We start from the raw sequence: 8124 nt of genomic DNA on the forward strand, positions 1-8124 counted from the left end.
AATGTGGGCAGAGAAGAGAGGGGTGCTACTTATTGGGTTCTCTAAAACCTCAGCTTCAGCGAGGACTCCTCTGGCCTTCAGCAATGACCTGGTGTGAATAAAGATCTGTTCTTGGTGTGTAGCTAAGAATTTGGGGGAGAGAGTTTGGAATGGGAATGCAGATGAACTTAACTAAGAGGCTAACTGGGCAAGGGTGTCCTGTCTACAGTCTGAGTGACTCAGGGAAGGTCTTGACTCACTTGAGGCTTGTGAAGAGAAAGGGGGGTGGGGCTTCCCAATAAATCATTCTCTCCTTAAGTGACAGTCAAAGTAGTCATGGAACAAACAAGTTTCCTGCCAGGGTTTCTTCTTATTCCCACAGATTTTTAAGTTAAAGTAACTGTGTGAGTAGGGGAATCTCAATAGTTATTAGTTCATATCTGACCTTCCCAGCCCAAAGTAATCTCTCTCCTCCAAACTTCTACACCCACTACCTAGAACTGCCATTCGAGACTTATTATTTCTAACTGCATTGATTACTTGCATAGTTGTTGAGGTATTTGCTCTGGCTTTCTGTGCGTTTTATCTCAAATCCCAAAGTTTTAAAGTTTAAAGACTTTACTTTAAAAAAGCTTTTAAAGTTTAAGGACCACATCTTACACTTCCTTGTATTTTCCCCTACCCTCCAAGAGTCTAGCATAGAATTTATTTGCATTTAGTAGTATGGAAATAAACTGATACCAACCAAATATGAACAATCAGTGGTTATGTATGCAGAGCTTGCTATGCAAGGGAGTCAGCCTCCATGACTTGCGTTTTGGCAGAGACGCAAAGGCAGGCAGAGGAATGGGAAAGTTTTATAGTGGGAAAAAAGGAAGGCTTTTTAACAAATTATATCTACAATGACTTTATTTCAAATAAGGTCACATTCTGAGGTGTGGGGGGCTAAAACTTCAGCATAATTTTTTTGGAGACACAAGTCAACCCCATAACACATGCCATCATGCAGAGCTACTTTCTCTCCATGAAACTCAGTTGTCTCGAGCTGCTGGCCTTCTCATCAAGTCCCAGCCACTGCCAGCACATGGCTCATGACTCAACAGTGCTGTGCCAAGAACCCTGATGACTAGCAGTGCTGCAAACAGGCAGTTCGAAGGGGTAATGAATAAGAACAAGAAGTTGTCATTTAAAATAAAGCCAACCAGCTCTTTTGTAAACACACATCATAGGTTATTTAGAACCATCATACTCAACCCACTGCTGCACGTTGGTGGAATTATTAAGTAAATCACATTCATATGTCTTTTTTTGGAGCCTCTTATTCACAATCCCCCTCCGAGCCTTGTTTCCCTGAGGGAGTGTGCTCACCCACCTTCATTTCAGCATTAAACCATGCCTGTTTCTAAAGTTCATGTTGTCCTGAAGTTCTTTGCCTCAGATCAGTCACCTCTGTTAGTCATCTCTTGTCACTTCTTTCTCTTTTTACTCTTTCAGGAAGTAATGTTTTTGCTCAGGTAAAAGAGTCGTAGGAAGACTTCTGCCTCTTTGATGATTCATTCCTTTGCTTTTTTGCCATTTCTAAATGTTAGAGGGGGGAAAAAAGCCCTTTTGTTAAGGGCTTTGGTGAATGGATATGGTCAATTAGAGTGAGAGAATGCAGTCATAAGATACTTTCAACTTAGAGCAGAAGCGGTTTCATTTAGTGGTCTTTCTGATTATTTTGAGAGGCAGCATCATGATTCTCATGGCTTCTGGAATCCATGAAATTGACTTCCCTGCTTTCGAACTATGTGCTCATTCATTTCACTTTCTTTATGTTCTGTTGTGAGTGAATCATGGCAAGATGGATGCCATATGAGCATTCCACTCGTTTGTGGATCCAGGCCACAGGTGTAGATTGTGTCAGAGTTGAGATAGATCTGAGCTTATTCAGTTGAATGAGTCCCTCAGAGGCTATTATGAGCTGAATTATGTTCTCTCTAATTTGTATGTTGAAGTCCTAACCCCTAGTACCTCAGAATGTGACCTTATTGGGTGATAGTCTTTAAAGAGGTAATCAAGTTAAAAATAAAGTTATATAGGTGGGTCCTAATACAGTATGACTAGTGTCATAAGAGGAGGAGATTAAGATAGGGACACATACAGAGGGATGATCATGTGGAGACATAGGGAGATAACAGCCATCTACAAGCCAACAAAAGAGGAAACAACTCTACCAACACCTTGATCTCAGACTTCTAGCCTCCAGAACTGTGAGGCAATACATTTCTGTTGTTTAAGTCACCTAGTTCGTGGTACTTTGTTATAGCAGCCCTAAATAACTGATACAGAGGAAGATAGGTTTAGACATTTGAAGTGAGCCTGTAAAAGTACTATGTCCACCAATGGAGCTCCAGGTCCAGGCCCCAAAGATCCTTATTTCTTGTCCACTCCTCATCTCACTTCATGGTGTAATACTAAGTTTGTTATGGAAAAGATCACACTAGGCTATTTCATTTATGAATTCAATTTATTTGGCATCTCAAGGGTGGTGTCAATTCTTTTGCCATTTTCTTCAACACCGAGGAGAAAATTTTTCTAAGCTAATTTTTTTTTTTAGCTGCAAAGATGACAAATGTTATCAATGATATCCAACCAGAGTATATTTTCATCCCTTTTCTTCCTGTTAAGATAAGCCAGAAGTATTTGTTGCCAGAAATGGAAAACAGCTTGCTCATCAGCCAGATGATCACAGTGTTTAAAAGTTCCACTCGTTTGCCATGTGTGAAAAGTTAAGAATTGAAAACAGACAGGCTTATTCTGCTTAAACTGTGGGTTCTGTGAAGCAAGAAAAAGAGATATGTAGATACTAGAAGACTTGTGGAGATGGTTTGATGGCAAAGTGAACAGGGTCTTTTCAAATTGCTCTGATGTGAATTCTCATGGTTGATTTGATGGTGGATATGGTTATTTATCAATTGGATGAAAAATGAGCCTAAAGTTATTAGTCACTGGAGGCTTCTTTGTGTTCCAGAACAAATTTCAATATCCTACACAAACGTGGCTCTTGGGACTTCTACCGTGTTATCGGAAACAAAATTTTCTAAGCATTTCAGCTAGATTTCTTCCTGATTATCTTGATCGAGATATCTCCATGAGTTATTAGTAGAAGTTAGAAATATGCAGTGGAAGTGGGGCTTCATTAGAAACAGTGAGCCTTCAGATGACAGTCTTGAATTGTTCTGTTATTTTTCCGCTCATGAGAAAATAAGGTATTTTTGTTGAATTTTTTTGCGAGATTGAGTTAAATTACCCAGCTATCACCCTAATGTTATGTTATAAGGCTTTGTGTTTGCTGAGTGATTTCTGATCATTTTTATTAGTCTCTCTTTGTAACCACCTAAGGGACTTTTTGACAATAGAGAGCGAGCCATTTTAAGAAATAGAAATACAGTTTTAAAGAGGTCAAACGATGAACTCAAAATGACAAAAAAGGAAAAATCAGAACTCATGCTCAGGGCTCTAATTACTGTTCTGTAGGTTTCTGGAAACTCGCATACTCACATTTCACTTTATTTACGTTGTTAGAAATCATTTTTATTTCAACGGTTAGATTTCCTCCTGTACCTGTTTCTCGAGGTCTTTAGAGGTTAATTTGAACTCAAGGATTTGGCTACCTTAGAGAGGGAAAAAAACACCTGCCCAGATTCTTCTTTGTTAAAGCCAGCTCAAAATAGGGCAAAATGAGTAAGTTCTCACGGAAAGACAATGCTGCATTGAGTTCCACTTCCTATCGGTAAATTCGTGACTGCCAATTTGTCTTAAGGGCGAATGTTTTTAGCAACGAGGAATTCTGGCTGGCTGGAGACAAGAGAATGAAAAGGAGGAGGGAGGAGAAGAGACACAAACTTTCAGGTGCACACAAAACTGTGCCGCTTTCAGTCCACTTTCTCCTTCCTCGTTTGAGTCAGCGCCATCTTACCCCACCCACCGCTGGCCTTTCTCCGGGTCTCTGGTTTTGAGTTGACTGAGTGCTCAGCAGTGGGCCTCAACTCTTCTTCAGATGAAAGAACAAGTCAGAAGGTACCTATTACAAGTCTGTGAGCAGAGAAACAAAGGCCCGGCTGCTGACACCCTCCCACTAACTTGGGTTTTAATGGTAGGTTTAATTTCCTCACGCTAGCTGAAAGAAAGGGAAAAAACTAAGCGGAAAGAGCCAGGGTGTGGGTAGTGGCGGCGGTGGGGAAACGACAGCTGTTGTATTCATGGTTAATCAGGTGTGTCTGTCTTTGTGTCGCATCTGTCTGCTACTGTTGCCGGGCCACATGTGAAAGGGAATGGAGGGGAAGGGGCCATTCATGTTCAAAGCCAGCAGCACTGACCTCTGCTTCCTTCTCCTCAGGGTAGGAGAGCTTGTCTATTTAACTTTCCCCATTATAGGAAGCTGTAATTCTACTCTATTAGCCCACCCTCACCATTTTGGCCTGACAGATGCAAGCTGCATCCAGAATGCCATAAATTGGTCTGGTGAAAGAGGACTCTTCCCTCCTCCCATGCTTTTCCTTTGGGATTCCATTTGATTTGTCAAACAAGAGAAAACCAGAAAGAGAGTGAAAAATGAGAACTAAGTGCATCTTGATTCACCTTCTATCTTAAATGGACCTGGACGCTGAACATACATTTTCCCTAATGAACTTCGAGGGCTGTGTGGCCTCCCTACACCATGACTAGTACACCCGTTTGCCTCCAGACCTGTTTGTCTCATGAGTCCCACACATGCATGGCGTTTGCGTCAGAACTTAGTCATCTCCCTGGCACCAAATTCTCCTCCTGCTTCCCTCCATTCCACTCCTCCCTCTCCACCCGTGTACAGAAGGACAACAGCAGAGCATGGGGGAGGCTTCCAGCTTCTCTCAGAGCCAGGTTTGTACTTTAGATACTGCTAGCCCAGCTCTGCCAGATAAGACTCTTCTCTCTAGAACATGTAGAAATAGCTGGAAAGGAAACAACCCCCGACTCTCCACCTTCCAGTGCAAGAGATTGTATGAAGGCTTAGTAACTAAGAGTTCAAGGTCTTCTCCAGCTGCAGGCTCAACTTGACCCCTTCCTACCCATTTGGGGGTGCTTCCAGCCCTTCTGCTTTGGGGCCAGACCTTGGAGTAAATGATAGTCATCAGCATTTTCAAGACCAAAGAGTTCTGTCTCAAATTTTGACTTTCCTTGAGAATAGGCTATCATAGACTTGTCATGGGGTTCAACAGAGCTTGACACTTGCAAATCTATTTTTGTCTAAGCTACTTCTCAATATAGGTACTAACTTTCACCCTATCATGTCAATTCTCATGGAGAATCTAGAGTCAGGCTCTACTGACACTGTGTGTGTGTGTGTGTGTGTGTGTGCGCGCGCGCACGTGCGCACGCACACACATCTATGCATACAAAAATGCATATATCTTTTTAAAATCAAAATTATTACTTTCCCAGGGTGTGGATTATCATCAGCACAGCTGAGTTTCCTCTGTCTGATTGCTATGGCTGTAGTACTGACCTGCAGCTTTGGGGTCAGGAAGCTTTTGTTTCCTGATGCTGAAGGATTTTGGAAAACTATACCACAGCCTTGTGCACTGCCCTGTTTCCTCTGATATCCCTAGATCTCCAAATTTCAATGAAGTCAATAGGCAAATATGAAACTCTTAACAGAAGCCTAGCAGTCTGTTAGTCTCTATGAGGCCTTTGGAACTCACAATCTTGTGAGAGACCAAGGATTGTGTGAATAAAGCAAGCAATAACAGTAGGGCTGAAAAAAATTTTTAAATAGCTTAAAAAAAATCGAAGTCTAACTCCCATACAGAAAAATACACAAATCCTAAGTATACAGCTAGATGATTATCACAAAGTGAACACATTCATGTAACCACCACCAAGATCAAGGAGCAGAATATTACAGCAGCTGGAAGCTTCTTCAAGTTCTACCTATGTGAACACCCGATTACATCTAAAACTATTCTTCTATGACACAGTTGGGAATTGAGGTTTAGTTCTTAATTATGGGGCTATAGAAGTTCAGAGAAGGTTCCTGTTGGCTGGAAGGAATTTGCTCATGTGAGATTTAAGTGTGACCTAGGTTGGCTTTCTGCGGTTGGCCTTTAAAGAGCCCAGGTCGGCTGGATGTGTGGGGTTCTTGGCTCCAAGGGAGAACATAGAAGATTCTTTTAAAAAAGTTGTGGTAAAATATGCATAATATAAAATTTATCATCTTAACCAATTTTAAGTATACAGATCAGCAGTGTTAAGTACATTCAAATAATTGAGCGCTTGATCTCCGAAACTCTTTTTCAACTTGCAAATTAAAACTTTATACCCATTAAACAATAATACTCCACTTCCTCCTCCCACCCAGCTCCTGGCAAGTACCATTCTACTTTCTCTCTCTATAAATTTGATTGCTCTAGATATCTCATGCAAGTGGAATCATACAGTGTTTGTCCTATTGTGACTACCTTATTATACTTAGCATATTGTCCTCAAGGGTCATCCATGTTGTAGCATGTGTCAGAATGTCCTTCCTTTTTAAGGTTGAATAATATTCCATTGTATGTATAGACTACATTTTGTTTATTCATTCATCCTTCAAAGGACACTTGAGTTACTTCTATTTCTTGTTTATTGTGAGTAATGATACTATGAGCATAAGCATACAAATATCTCTTTGGGGTATATACTCAGAAGCAGAATTGTTAGATTATATGGTATTTCTATTTTTAATCTTTTGAGGAATTGCCATGCTATTTTTCATAGCAGCTGTACCATTCTGACATTCTTTTCACTTGGACCGTTTCTTGCTATCTTCCAGGGTGGCATAAGAGGGAGTGTGATGTATGGATTGAGGTGGTGACCACTATTAAGATGGTAGTCTGGACTCTCTATGTGCCTATCCTGGGGAATTTAGAGCAAATGAGGTAGGAGAGACTGGAGACAAAGCAATCCACGGTGGATACTTGAAGACTCTGGTAAATAAAGCAGGAGTAATTTATTTTGCATAAAGATAAGTGATTTTAGTTTGTAGGAGAATGGAGGGTAAGAGGGCTCTTGATTACTAGGCATTCAGAGGACTAACACCTGTTCAGTGTACCTTCTCCAAATTTTCATTGAGACTTTAGGTATACGTGTTGGAATATTTATAGAACAGATGGTGAAGAAGAGAGAGGATAATAGCAGTCAATTAAATGATTGTGGAAGCCACAAACTTCTTTCTCAGTAGTGATAGCAAAGATAAGGGTGCTACCTGAATAAAAAGGTAGTTCTTGGTAATATGGTGCTGTGGAATGGGTTTAGTGCTTGCCCCTAATGCCAGAAGTACCCCTGTACTGAATATGCAGGGGATTCCTCAAACAATTTTAAGTATTTCTGTTTTCTAAATCTTGATGCTTAATTGCTAGGGCCAACCCAGCATTAACATTTATTTGAAGTAGACATTATGTGAAGGTCACTAGTGTAGGGATCTTCAGGACTATAGATTTGGGGGTTTCATTATTATTGCTAAAAGGATATCCTTAGTTTTGGCATTCTCCTGTTTAATCGTGGGGAAAAAACCTCAGTCATGGTACATAGTTTTTCTTAATTTTAAAAGTAATGTATGGCTATCACCTGACATGTTTACAGGAAAAACAAACAAACAAACAATAAATGCCCTACCCTAAAGGGTAACTATTGTTTAGCAGTTTTTTTCCTTCCAGAATGTCTGCACACATTATGCACATATACATATATACACACAAATGCTTGAGGTAGCAGTGTTTAGTTTCTCCTACGAGAACCCAAACACTGTTAATTAATACGAACATACAGATAATACATTTATGCAACTCTTTACCATTATAAACTACATTTATATATCGTTGAACCTCATCAAATTTATTTAAAGTTGTTATTATTTTTATTTAACAGAAAAGAGGCTGGAAATGGAGTGGGGACAAGAATCTAGGTCTTCAAAGTAAACTCTGTGTCCACCAGTCTTTTTCCTCCACCATAAGATCTGTAGTGATCATTGAAGGCCAGACATCACCTTACAGAAAGATTCAAAGAAGCTACCAAATCGCTGCCTTCATAAAACTTACTGATCTTGATCTCTTTATAGTGACAATTTATAAACCTTTTCACCTTATA

The sequence above is a fragment of the Pteropus alecto genome, unplaced genomic scaffold, assembly GCF_000325575.1.
Source record: "Pteropus alecto unplaced genomic scaffold, ASM32557v1 scaffold121, whole genome shotgun sequence".
NCBI classification, from domain to species: Eukaryota; Metazoa; Chordata; class Mammalia; order Chiroptera; family Pteropodidae; genus Pteropus; species Pteropus alecto.